This window comes from Bidens hawaiensis, unplaced genomic scaffold (assembly GCF_021521415.1).
Source record: "Bidens hawaiensis isolate Kalapana, Puna unplaced genomic scaffold, B.hawaiensis_p1.1 tig00005482_1, whole genome shotgun sequence".
NCBI classification, from domain to species: domain Eukaryota; kingdom Viridiplantae; phylum Streptophyta; class Magnoliopsida; order Asterales; family Asteraceae; genus Bidens; species Bidens hawaiensis.
Window position 1 is genome coordinate 13,719 of NW_027491351.1, and position 15,137 is coordinate 28,855.

The 15,137-nt window shown below is 31.4% G+C and overlaps 1 long non-coding RNA gene across 1 annotated transcript; it reads right to left on the reverse strand.

Annotated features, from left to right (window-relative positions):
- Positions 1–601: 601 nt before the first annotated feature.
- LOC143629913 (uncharacterized) lies at positions 602–1,738 on the reverse strand. Its single transcript, XR_013153046.1, has 3 exons — positions 1,650–1,738; positions 1,081–1,182; positions 602–1,007 (listed from the first exon to the last, which is right to left on the reverse strand). It is a non-coding gene; the product is annotated as an uncharacterized LOC143629913 (long non-coding RNA).
- Positions 1,739–15,137: the final 13,399 nt, after the last annotated feature.

Genomic DNA, 15,137 nt, shown 5'->3' on the forward strand with positions numbered 1-15,137 from the left:
TAGCGGAGACTATATATTATTTAACCATATTATATTGTTTAGAAGTACGTTTATCACTACTATTTATTGTAAAAAAAACGTAAATTGAGTAATTGTGAGTTGTGACAAATATAAAATAAAATAAAATAAAAGTGGGTCAACTTAGGATTTTTAATGTTAGTCTATGGGCTCCTGTTAAAGTGGGTCAAGTCAAGTTGAGTCAGTTGACCATTTTAGTTTTTATTTTAAATTTAACTAGAATTTTAACCCCCCGCGTTGCGGGGGTGGAGGTGGTGGCGGTACCAAGCCGAGAGAAAAGAGAAAACTACTAATCCGTTTACCAAAAGGGGTTGGTGTTAGTTGAAGCTGACGGGTTTGCACCTTTACACACTTAACACAATTAAAGTCTTGAACTCATTTGAAGCTAGTTAAAAGAACCAAAACGCTCACATAACATCATCGCCTATAAAACTTTTAGCTAAAGTGATTATGTTTGGTTGAACCCTATGGGTTCACACTTTCACCCGTTAGACAAAATTACAGTCTTTAACCCATTCAAGCAATAGAAAATAGGAACCTAAGAGGCTCAGACAACATTATCGCCTATAAAGCTCGAAAAACCATCACAACTTTAATAATCAAAGGGGTTTTTTAACACATTATCCCGTTAAACCCAATTGCAGGCTTTAACCCATTCAAGCTATTAATTAAGCTCCGGCTACCATCACAACTATGTCAATAATATGAACTGTAAACCAAAATGCAATGCGACTAAGACCAAAGGCTGCACTCTATGTTTAATAATGTGGTCAACAGGTAAGTAAAAACATTAGAAAAGTTGGGATACAATAGCGTTCAAGACTTCAAGGCTAACCACAAAGCCAAACCGTAATGTATCACTGATTTAGATATAAGTCACCAAAAAACAAACACAAACCAGTTTACTAAACATCGAGAATAACCTGTAAGATGTGTCGCTATCAATTAAATCAAACACTCCTTCTCATAAGTTGGATGGATATTAACACCTGCACATCATCAAATACATAGAATTAATTAATTAACAATTTAACTCAAGTTTTAACTAACCAAAATTCTCACCATGTGAAGAGGAAAGGCTGAGGTTTAGAATAAGTGGATAGCATTGTCATTTGTGACAACATTAAGCCTACGACCAGGAAGTTGTCCACTGATTAAAGCCACCTGCAAAAACCCAATTCAAATTTCGATTTTAATAATTCACACATTTATTTCTGCTGTTGATGTAAATTATAGGCTCAATATTTGGACAGGCATGGCAAAAGTTAGAATTCCATTAGGAAAAGGGCATGCTTAACAACTAAATTAGAATTCCATTAGGAAAAGGCATGGCAAAAGTTGAACTTGTTTCTCAACTTATCATATATTAAATTAGCAACTAAAATAAGGATAAGGAGAAAAGAAACTAAACTAAACTAAACTAAACTGAGGGACATGTGAGGTCAGATAATTTTAAAAATCCAAACTAAAATTCAATCAACAACTTTAATAATTAATAGAAAGGATTTGGCATACACATTACAACACCAATTCCAGATTCAACCTTCAATTTCTTAATTTTGGGCCCATAGCAAATAAATACACTGACTCGATCACAATTCACAAATTGCATAATCGATAATCTCAAGTACAACTATACCTAAATTCCTCATGCACAAAAATTTTGATGTCGCAATCAAATTGGAACACGAAGAATGTGTAGTTGCAATAACCACTCGCACAACATCACCATCGTACCTCCGCCGTCACCTAGGGTTCATAAATGAAACCCGGGTACAGAATCCCCAAAGACGCCCTCAACAGCAACGGAGATATAGATGAGACCAGTCGGTGGGTACAACTTAAAAACTAACTATTGATTTTTATTAATTATTTAAAACAACACTTCAAAAGTTAATGTGTTACTATCACGTTTATAAAGCTAATTTATTACTGTTATCGATTGTAAAACTCAACTTGTGATATATAATATACGGACTATTATTATTATTACTAACCCTTTGCTTTTATGTAATTATAATGAAAAGACTATTTAATTTAATATGTAAAAGGCATACTCAAGAGTTTCAGTTACATGTTTTTTTGCATTAATATGTATTCCAAATTGATATAAATTAAATATCTGTTTTATGAAATTCATGTGAATGGAATGAGATGATGCCTTATTAAATATGAGAAGTTGAGAATATAATAAAACAAATGTTACTATTATACAAAAAGTATATAAATAATTTACCAAATTGATATCTAACAATAAAAGTGAAAAGTTTGAAATTCTAAAAGTAAATGCTAGACTTAAGCGTGGACCTCAAGTGGTTGTCATTTTAATGGTAGATCTTGAGATTCCAACAACCAGTATTAAGGCTGGTCGCTACACAGTTATTGTAGAAGTATAATTTAAAAATCAAATCAAATCAAATAAAAAACAGAGAAGCTCATACTTAGATCATCTAAGAAGTTAGAGATCCCATTTCTTTTACTGGATTTACAAAGGAACCTTAACGCCTACATCGGCTACCTCGCTGAAAAGCCGAAAAGATCCAAAGTTTCAAACTCTTTATTTGTAGCTGCTTAACAAGCGTGTTGCAGTGGAACGCTGTGGTAACTTGGTCGTTACTGGTTTGATTCAATACGATACCATTAAAAAAGAAAAGTTTTGTTAACAAAGTTGAAATGTTAAAAGTCTTATGCCGAAAATGTAAAGACGTGAAATTTTGGTGGCTAAAGTTTAAAGAACAAAAATTTGATAGCAAAAGTTGATAGTTTAGTAATACAACTCGCACTTCGCGTCGAGGACTTAAAGAGATGCCGGTATGATATACTTATTTGTATATCGATGGGTTTATATAGACCATGTATATTTAACCTAATTGACATAATGACCGTAAAAGCCGATGGGTGACGGGAATGCGGTTGTGACACCCCTAACGTCTACTTCTTCAACGTCTTTGCACCACTGTGTAAAACCATCGTAATCGAACCAAGTCACTGTCTTTGCGTCACGGCACTCTATTATAAAAGTTGAGAAACTTTACAGTAACTTTTTAAAAAATATAAAATAAATATTTTAACAACTAACATACATAAAATAATATTTTATTTGTTAACTAAAATCTAATATAAAAATATTATTTGTATGAATAGTAGATAAATGTGAGACAACTACCATTTACAAATTAATATATATTAAACATATATAAATTTTTTTTAACCAACCATTATTATTCAATTTGGTTATATGAAGATAATTAACCGATTTTTTTTTTAAATTAAAGTCAATGATCAACATCAACCTTTATACTCTTTGCTATTTTGTAAATAATATGTTACTTATGGTATCAATTTTAGCATAATTTTTATGTAAGTGTAGGTTTCATTTTTACATAAGTACGGTATAACTTATAGTTTTCTGAATCATCTAATTTTACTTTTAGATTAAAGTATTTAGTAAATGTACGAAATCAATTGTTAAACCAGACATAAATGTTTCTACAAAATATGATAAGTTCTTTTCTAAAATTCAAAGTGTAAATTTGATGTTTTGAAATTAAACCAGATGATTCATCTATATTAAGGGCAAATCATTACAATGGTTTAGATGAACCTTCATAACCTTTTTGTGAAAATTATATATAGGTTGAAGTGTAACCACTATAATTACATTAGTAGGAAAGCACCATTAGAAAATCCATCGATGCATGGATTGGTAACCCTGTTGCGATCGAATTTCTAAGTTCCTACCGAAATAGAACTAGCTGCTACCACATCTTAGTTGTTACCTAATTTCATTTCTTACCAATAAACAAAGTTGTTACCACTTACCACTAAACTAAGTTGTTGTAGACTAAGTTGTTGTCGGCAGTGGACTTAGTTTCAACCGAATATTAATAAATTAGGGGGTGTTTGGTATTCCTTAGGGGGTGTTTGGTATTCCATACTTTGCCTCCTTATAACTTTTTATTAAGTTAATAAGTTACAAAAGTGTAACTTATAGAATTTTTCCTCTCATAATATAAGCAATCCCAAACACCTTTTTGTTTTTCAAAAAGTTTATAAGTTATAAGTTGATGAAAATAAGCAATCCCAAACACCCCCTTAGTGTCTACCAATCAATATTAACTCGCTACTGATATATTTTTTATGGTCATTTTCATGCAACTTTTAACCATTCATATCGATTTGACGTGTTTCCGATAAATCACTTTGAGAAATCCATGTTGGGTCAACGTGACCACGGATAGGGGTGTCACCCATTGGCTCCCACAACGAGCCATCCCCTGAAGTCGCTAGAGCGGTGCCTCTTTAGAGTCCCCATGGTCTAGGTTTTTCTCCCCTACAACCTTAGTGGTTCGTTAGTACCAAAATTATTATAGTATTGAGCTAGTGTGTGTCTCGCATCTCTTAACTCGTATTAAATGTTTATCATGATTTTTCATTTAGTCCACAAGTAATTACCCAATATAACCTGATGACAACGAATATTAATCTATACTAATTAATAAATAAAGGTTTCCTTATGCCACATGTCCTCTATCTAGCCCACTATTACTCTTAATTTCCCGCCTCCCACCACACTCATTTTACAAACTCGGTTCATATCCATACCCGGCTCAATTAACAGAATATATACCATATATAAATAGCTATTATAATTTAGTATTTTGTCATTCTACTTATTAATTAGAGTCAACTACTTTAAACATACACTATATCTTACTTATTTAAACATAAACTCCTAATTATGATATTTCCGTAATTTACGCCATAATTATACTTCTCTAAATTAAAAAGATTCAACAAAGATTTAAATATTGCTAATTACACCTCATATTATGTTTGAATTTTAAATTTCAAGTATTAATGTTAATTGCATATTTTTGACATTTTAATCAAATTAAGGATATATTTTTTTAAATTACATGTAATCCTTTAAAAATAAATTGATTGATTCATACTCAAAAAAATTGTTCTCTTTCCAACTTATCAATTAACTCATTAAATGATTCATAATTCTATAATGTTATAAATACCATAACATGATGACAAAAACATATAGGATTAACTCTTCTACATCTTTTGATAAAACATTTTTATCATCAAAGTATATTTTTTTGTTTTCCTGCATTGATCATCATATTTTGTAATATTTTATTAATTACCATACACAACAAATTATGTAATTATTCAATTTCGGCTCTAGGGTCAGCCAAGTAAGGCAACAACCTTGAGCCTCCAAATTTCCAGGGCCACCATAAGTTTAAGGATTTAGTATTATAAAAGAAAATAAAAATAGTGAAGAATACACAGTTGGCCACAATAATCCCTTCATCATGTGAGTTAAACAATTTAGTTTTATTTAGGGATTACTTCATAAAATAGTAACCAACTTTGAAGTGGACTTACCACCTAATTGCTTAAACGGTGCTGAAACAAACTGAAAAATCGCTTAAACGAGCTGTTAAGTGCTGAAACGAACTGAAAAATCGCTTAAACGAGTTGTTAGGTGCTGAAACAAACTGAAAAATAGCTTAAACGAGCTGTTAGGTGCTGAAACAAACTGAAAAATCGCTTAAACGAGCTGTTAGGTGCTGAAACAAACTGAAAAATCGCTTAAACGAGTTGCTAGGTGATGAAACGAACTGAAAAATCATTTAAACGAGCTGTTAGATGCTGAAACGAACTTAAAATCGCTTAAACGAGCTGTTAGGTGCTGAAACAAACTAAAAATTGCTTAAACGAGCTGTTAAGTGCTGAAACGAACTGAATAAAATCGTTTAAACGAGCTTTTGTTGTTAAAACGAGCTGTAACGTGTTGAAAACGGGCTGATTCGTTGGTTTAAAAAAAACTGACCCGGAACCCGTTTTGACCCGTTCCGACCTTGACCCGTTCTAACCCGAACCTCAATTTTCCGAACTTTTTTTTGCAAATTTTCGAAATTTTAAAATTATATATCGCATTTATACTAATTTTCGCTTAAAAGTTATTATATAAAGTAAAAACATTAAAAAATTTTAAAAAAAACCTAGATTACCTGCTATCCAAGTAAAATATCTAGGATTGGAACAAAAATGAAAGTTCAGTGACCTGATTGGAACAACTTTCAAAGTTGGTTACTATTCTATGGAGTAATCCCTTTTATTTATTTAACATTTATGACATGAAGATAGATTTATATGTCTGATATGGTTTTTGGGTTAAAAATTGTCAAATGGAAAGCAAAAAATCGTTAGTCAAAAGGGCCTCAAAATTTTGTCTCGGTTTAGGCCTCCGGGCACGTTGAGACGACCCTGTAAATATTTGACATCATTATTTATTTATTTATTATTCAGCTATCACAACTAGGTTAAATTTTCAGGAATGAAGTAAGCGTGTTCAAACCTTACTTTCTCAAGTTTGAAGAACATCTCCAAGAGAATTCTTGCTACTTTATTTATAGGCCCGCACTACCTAACAACAATGTAAAACCAAAGCATGTGAAGAATGCCCAGAAAATCTTCCGTTGGCAAACATATCTAAAAATTGCACCAACTTTTAAGAGACGAAGTACGGTTCCATTTTAGAAGACCAACTAATTCAATATTCTAGATTTGGGTTGATTATGCATTACTGTATTTATTATTCAACTTAATTGTTTAACAAACATTTATTTTTTGTTCGATCACTTAATATTTTGCATGTTTTGTGATAAATATATTATTAAAAATATAGATATATTATTTAACCGGAATGTATGTTTATACATTTTATATTTAATACTCAAATTTGTTTATCAAGACTTTTTATTATTTATATTTCTAATGTTTATAAATTTAAATTTGTTAAACACGTGTTGTACACGGGTATATAACCTAGTAAGTAATATATAAGTGGCAACTTAATCTCTTTTGTGTATTAAAAGGATTGTTAAGTATTTATTTTACCAAAAACATAGTTAATTGGATCACTTCAAATAATTAACCAGACTATTTTTCCAATAACTAAATTAATCGAAGCAAAACCGAGTTATAAAAATTTGAACTCTGAAATATTGGATATTTGTTCTTTTTAAATGCATAGCCGAATCGAATCAAACCATTATCACCCTTAAATTATAAATGTTCATGATGTGGTGATAAACTTTTTTATTTAAATTATTTGTGAAATCTTCAACAAGGAATTCTGATTATTAGCTTACCATGTCTTTAAAGCAGGTGACTTATTACACCATTTGAATTAACAAGAAACTTATAGAACAATATAAATTGTAACATATTATAATCAAAATGCAAACATATTTCTTAAAGCATATCTTTAAGTGGTTTCAAATTTTGAATTAGCCCCTTATATAAGTATGAGAAATGAAAAAAAAAATACTTTCACCACATTGCAGGAAAAATATTAGATAAAAGTTTACTTAAAATTGTTAAGTACGTATAAAAAATAAATTAATAATTGCATATTAAACAACTTGACCAAATTAATGTGTGACGTCTGGTGCAAATGGTTGAATGGGGCCTAATAACAATTAACATGTATGACGTTTGGATTAATGGTCTTGGTTAGGTCATGAGGTATACTCTAACCTATTCTAACTCCACATAAGCTTCACATCACTTATTTTTTCTCTTTCACTCCATGTCATCCAAAGGAAATGTTTTAACTCATTTAACTCTATCTCTCTTCTATTAATATTTAATTTAAAATCAAACATTTAGTTTAATTACCAAAATAAATAATAACTAAACAATTAGTAATTAATACATATTGTTCATTTTAACCTGTTAGACGCATAATTCATGGGTCATTTTAACACACTTAATACAAGTGAGTAGTGGTTTAATCCATATTTAAAATGTCATGTCATGTTAACCCATGTAGAGGTTAGAGTATACCCCATGGACTTATAGTCATGGTAACATGCCATCACTTGGAGTTACTCTCTACTTAAATTGAACCTTTCCTTTTCCATCATATGAATTAGTTGATGATACAATCTTTTTTTTATATATTTTTTTTGTTATAATTTAAGCTATTGCTTGATTTTGTTATAAAATTAAGAACATAATAATCAGATAATGAATTGTAGGAAAGAGATTTATGGGTGAGTATGAGACGATTTGGTTTGAAATAGGCAAAACGAGAACATATAAGTGATGTTTCGGTTTTAGATTTTCAAAACCAATTGGTTCAGTTATAAACGGTTTGATTATTTGGTTATCATAATAGTGTTGCTCAGTTCTTTATGTAAGGAATATAAAACATGATAAATATTAAACATATGAACCTGTTACAGCATGGAGAGTAGCAACCGCAACAGAGAAGGATGTAGACGACATGGTTGTCAGCTTGGTCGAGTTCCCGTTTAGGATGTATAGTTAAGGATGGTATTAGGGTTCTTGAGAGAAACCCGGTTTTATGAGAGAGGAGGCACACAAAATTGTATGTGTGTGTGATTAGGTTATGATGTTAACATTTATCTCTCTTTATATACACCCAAGGGGAAATCTTTTATTAGTTAATTATAGGTAATATGGCCCATCAAAAATTACCAAACTAATATATAATAAGGTATAATTAATATATTTTGATCTATTATAATATAAATGATTATAATGGCCATATATATATATATTATTCTTACATTCTCCCACTTGGTCGAGTAATCATTTATTATGAGTATTAGATAAGCCTGATCAGGAGTTAACACTCATTTAAGCTTTAAACTTAAACTGGAGCAGAGAAATACAATCATTGAATTGAACATCAGCTCAAGACCCCCATTAATCATACTATACTCCTTATTTAAAACCTAAGTATTTATGATCAAAATTTCGAAGTAAGCCCTTCAAACGTTTGATTTGTTTAATAATTTGTCTATATGTTATTATGCATGCAGAACATATTAAGAGACGTATAAAATCAAAACTGATGAGGAAATTTAATAGTTAATCATTCATAGTATGATATGCAGTTGCGCATAGTCATCAATAATCCGTCATTATTATAAGCGCATTCATAATATTTGTGGGTGAGACTTTTAGTTATCGGATCCTTAAGCATATCATGAATGTATTCGATACGAAAATTTAGATTCCTCAATTCGTTTATAAACGAATAATTAATTTCATATTGAATTTTAATGCAGCACCTCTCGAACTATTAATGTTTGAGAAAACATGGTAGCTAACTTTATCACAGTAAGTCTTCAATATATAATTTATATGGAGTTAATAAATTTATGAGTCCACTGATAAATTTTCAACAATATTTATTGTTAATTGTGTTGTGATTAATCAACACATTATGTCATTATAACTTAGATTGTTGTTATCAGTTCATTATGACTCCTCCATGAAATAGATTTATCTGCTAACATAAGAATATATCCCGTAAATTTCATTTTCTTATCTCTGAATGATAAAGTTTAGAGAAATCTACCGGTTTGAATTCTCACTTCTTCTTTTAAATTATAGTCTTTCATTTCCTTTAAAGATATCTGAGTACTCTTTTAGATGCTTCACATTAACTAGACATGTCTAGTGTGTTGCAATTTTGAGTAAATCTAAACGAGTATAGACTTGAACTTATATAAGGCTTCTACTTAATGAAGCATGAGGAAATAATCAATGTGATCCTATTATCCTCTAAAGTAGAGCAGTATTGTATGTTACACGTGTAAGGAATATCTCTGAGATCTATAATATCAAAGTATGTGTGAACAATGCTTTGACATATGTAACATATACTTGTCAGAAGAATGTCATCTATATTAGGACAAGTTTGTTTTTAGTTTCTCCCACTCATCTTGAGGTAGTTACATTAATCCACTTCGTATTTGATGAAAATAATTGAATAAAGATTTCATCACATTTTGATGTTTGCATTAACCCATATATGGATTATATTGACTTATAGACTAAATGTTCTTTGACCTTCAGTTTAAAACTTTTAGGATGTTTTATGAACATATAAATATGTAAGCCCATTGTTAGGGAAAGTTATTTTAATGTTCATCTAATGTAGCTCTTAACTATTATAAGCTACTCGAACAATAATGATCCTTAAAGAAATCTTTTGTAATGTAGGTAAGAAGATTCTTTGATAATTTGTTTATCCTTGAATATAACCCTTTACAGTCAATCGTGCTTCTTACTAACTTAACGTTTCGTATTGGAATTTAGTTTAGTTATGAACACTATTAGGTGATTCAACCAAATCTCAAAACGTTAGCCTGACTTGTGGAGTCAATTATGATTGATGCTAATGGTTTAATTATAAGGGGTATGATCATTAAACTTTCCAACATCCATTTCAACTTTAGTTAGGGAGATTACATAATCATCAGTGTTAGTAGGTTTTAAAACCTAGATGGCCTCCTAAGTTGATTATTGGGTAATTTTAAAAGTCTCAGTTTTATGGATTAGCTCTTAGTTAGGTTGCTATCATTTTCAGGATTCTAAGTGTGTAAGATTTGGTGCAGTATGGTGTACAAGAGGTGTAATTGGAGTAAAATTTAATAACTCTCTTCCCCCCGCCTCTTGTACTTCTAACAAGTCATTGTAAAGACTTTTACTGCTCCCACTGTCCTTAGAAACCTTTGGGAAATTTACATGCTTATGGCCAATATTTAAAGACTAATATATTCTAATAGAGAAATAAGTTAATAATATAAATTGTAGTTTCTCTTGGTGAGGATTAGTTTATTAAGAAATCTGAATATGCCCACGTTTAAGCAACAATGAAACTTTTGTAAGAGTAGTAGTAGTAAATTCTAAAGAGATAATTTTTGATAAAATAGTATTGTGATGGAGCAGTGTCTTATACAAGAGGTGCAATTGAGATATATCAAGTTTTCACTTCCCCACCTCTTGCAAATCTTGTAAGTTATGATTGAGACACTTAAGGCTCCCACTAATATTTGTTATCTCTAGGAAAAACTACATGAGAAGTTTCAATGATGTACGTAATGTGGGAATTTGTCATACATACGTTAGACTTAATTTGATTTCCTTTATGTGTCATAAGAAACTTAGGGACATATTTAGAACAAATCATATTAACTACATATGAAGGGATCTCTTTAAGACCATGAATAATTGAAGACACACTAGATACAAATAAATAGCTTTTTAAATGATAAAATAATTATGTCTGAATATTTTGTGTGAATAAGTTCCACTAATGTAAGTAAAATATAACTTTTGTTGGACCCATTATTTCTTAAGCCAAACAATGTTTAGGATATCTAACACATGATTTAAAATCACTGAGAATGAGATTATATGAAAAATTACCCTCATTAACCATGTCATGATTTCTCATGAAATTTGGTTTTAATGGATGAATTTTATATGTCTAATTTGTTTTTTGTTAAATTTTTATTTACATTATAACAAAAGTTGTGAAAGTATACATTATCATCTAGTTCTATTTTATAAATGTTTCAATCCAGATATTGATAACAAATAATATAAAAGTTTAAGGTAAGAGTGACTTTATGTTGGCTATGCAAACCTTATAACTGTCATAATGTAACTTAAGTATTGATACTAAATTCTGATTAATCTTCAAAATATTTTAGGTATCATAAAGTGTAATTAAAAGACAGTTTATCATGGTTCTAATAACCTTAACATTTAAATTTGTCACTAACACTCATGTTAGTTATTTGTTAATTAGGGTAAACATATAGAACTAGACTCAAATCATGTGTTAATGGGAATATTAGGATTAGCATACTTATATATCATTATTATACAACTATCAATTTTAGCCGGTTGCTCTTTTGAATTATGGATAGTCTTGTAATGTCTATGCCTAATCTAATGGCATATTTTTGCAATGGGACTTCTCCTTAAGAAACCTAAAGCTGGAAGTAATACTTGTATTTTGTCTATGAACCTTAGAATTATCCTCTTTTAGGTTTTAGTGGTAGTGAGTTGAATAACATCTTATTTTCCAGTACCGGATGCTTCTTTTCTTGTACATATGTTGTTGATCAACACACTCATTTTCCTTTGATACTTCTGAGTATTATAGTTGATTTTTAAGGCACCAAATTGTACTATTGAAAATTTGAGTATGCAATGTACTAGAATATTGTACTTAATATCATGTGTGAGCCCTTAATTTAAGGGGCCATAATTGTACATTATGATATATTCAATAATACCATCTAACCTTATAGTTAGAACTCTTAAGGAGTGCATGAATCTTGGGAGTTATTTTGATTAGTCTTATGAAAAACTAAAATCTATAATAACTCAAGTGATAGCATTTATTTATATAAGTTCTTGATTATCATTATCGTAATAGACATTATGATTGACTCATTCCATTTGTTAGGCTCTAGTTTTCAATGGAATAATTGTTATTAGAAAGAGCAGTAGGATAGTCATATTATGTCTTAATGGATAATTAAAATTGAGAAGAGCTAAATGTTATTAAAACTCTTTATGAGACAAAATTCAATTGTGTTTTAAGAATAGAGTGGATGATTTGGATGAGATAGCTATTTATAGAAGAAAATTATAGTGAGTAATGTTATGAGATATTAAGATAATACATATTAAAATTTATGATCATTAGATTAATGAAGGATAATTAATGTGAGGATCATTATATTTTATTGAAGATGTGATATGTCTATAATTAATGTAACATCCTAAAATTTTAATGTTGAATAAAGAAAGTTATGTTTAGTGATTTCGCGTTAATTATTGGATATCGAGTAAGGAGCGGATCATGGACTTGGATTAATTGAGATGGGTTAAATGAGAATGGGCCTTAGGTCCATGGGATTTAAGGGATATAAATATCCCCTAAACTCTAAAATATCTTTCATTTCACCATATTCTCTTACACTCCAAAACACACACACCTCACACCAACACCGCCGCCGGCCGAGGGAAGAACCGAGCCAGATCCGAGAGAGAGAGAGCGATTAGTTGTGATAACAAGTTAAACAAGATCCAAACAAGCTCAGAAAGGTATGATTCTTGATCTTTGAAGTTTAAAGATCCAAGTTTTATAGTGTAGATACGACCGAAAATGGTCGGGAAGCGTAGTGGGTGATGTCGAACCTTAACAAGGGTGTTAAAATCGCCAAAATGCTCAATAAAAATCAAAACAGCGGCTGATCTGGGCAACTTCGCCTGCAACTGGGCAACTTCGCCTTCAAAGCGATAACTTCGCCTGAGGCCAAGTTCGCCTAATTGATAACTTCGCTTACGGCTAAGTTCGCTTGATGACAACTTCGCCTAGAGCTAAGTTCGCCTGAGGCTTAACTTCGCCTAAAGCCAAGTTCGCCTGATGACAACTTCGCCTAAAGCTAAGTTCGCCTAAGGTTTAACTTCGCTTAAAGCTAAGTTCGCCTAAGGTTTAACTTCGCCTAAAGCCAAGTTCGATTAGAAAATAAATTAAAAAAAACCTAATGAAAAATGTGTTAAGACAGTTAATGTAAATAAAATTTTTCCAAGCTGGCCTGGCAGCTCGACCCCAGCCAGGGGCTCTGCCCCTTGGACCCTGCTAGGGGCTGCCGCCCCTAGACCCCGCTGCCAGGGTGCTGCCCCCGGACCCCCGTTCGTTGTGGGTAGTAATTAAGACTAGAAAGATGATATATGTAGTGATAGTTAATTGATATGTATACTTGTTATACAGTCAGCCGTGCACAACTGAGGAAAGGGATTACGATTAACGGTGAACGTAACCGTGTTCAGGTGAGTTTCTAGCCCCATTTATGTGTTATGTTTTCGGGGCTGTGTGCATACTCAATATGTTTGTTAATACGCTTATCCTAAGAGATAAGTGTATGCCTTATGTGGATAATGTGAAATGTATGAATGATTGCTTGATGGTACGTGAACGATCTTCGGATATTGCACGTACTGTCAGGTTGTAACGCTATGTATAAGGTAAGTATGATATGTATGCTTATGTGTATGAACGTGATAAAGTTAATAAAAGAAGGAAATGATGGTTGTATGGTTGTATAGTTACGAAAAGGGTACCGAGCCCTAATAATACTCGAGGTATGATGTATGGTTGTATGGTAACGAAGAGGGAATCGAACCCTACTAATATTCGAGAACTAGGGAACCGAACCCTACTAATATTCGAGGAAAGAGGGTACCGAGCCCTAATAATACTCGAGGAAGGAGGGTACCGAGCCCTAATAATACTCGAGGAAGGAGGGTACCGAGCCCTAGTAATACTCGAGGAAGGAGGGTACCGAGCCCTAATAATACTCGAGGAATGTAGGGTGTAATGCTCTTTATAACGTAAGATATGAAAGCAAGTTAATACAAAAAAGGAAAGTAAGAAAGTATGAAATTATGAATGAAAGAATATAAGTTTATGTGTATTGTATAGTGTATGATTAACTAGAACTCACTCAGCGTAGCTGACTTTTAGTATGCACGCAGGTGAGTAGGATGAGGCAGCTCGCTTGAGGAGACACGTGGCACTGAATAAGAAGCTGGCATCGGAAGACTAAAGACGTTTAAGTTTAATGTTTCGTTTATTTTGAAAGACAAAATGATGTTTTAAGACAAGACGTGTTTGTTATGAAATGTTTTATGAAAGCTTTTATATTCCGCGAATGTTTTAATTAACTCTGATATTTAGAATTGCGTTTATGAGTAAATCCAACACGAAAGTAGGGCTACCGGTAACGGGGCCTTACAATTAACATCAAACTAATAGACTATAATTAAAATTTCTACTTAAACAAAAAATAAATCACCTTTGGGCAGAATTAATATTTATTTAAGTATATGTGCAAAACAATTGTAACACATCACCTTTGGGCAGAAGTGGGACATTTATTTTAATTATGCACGGGCTAGTTTTGCTAAATAAAAATGTAACAAATCACATTTGGGCAGAAGTGAGACATTTGTATCATGTTAGGTAAAACTAACAAAAGCTTTTCAGTTATACTTGAATGATAGGGTAAATGTAACTCATCACCTTTGGGCAAAAGTGCTACATCAAAAGTTCATTCAAGTTAAGCCTTTATGTTTTGTAAAATTTTATAACATTTAAGGTTTACAAAATATTTAATTAGTTAATAGCGGAAAATGTTTAGAGTAAGGAAAATGGTTTGGTTATTCAATTAATCGGGTTAACCACCAGCATT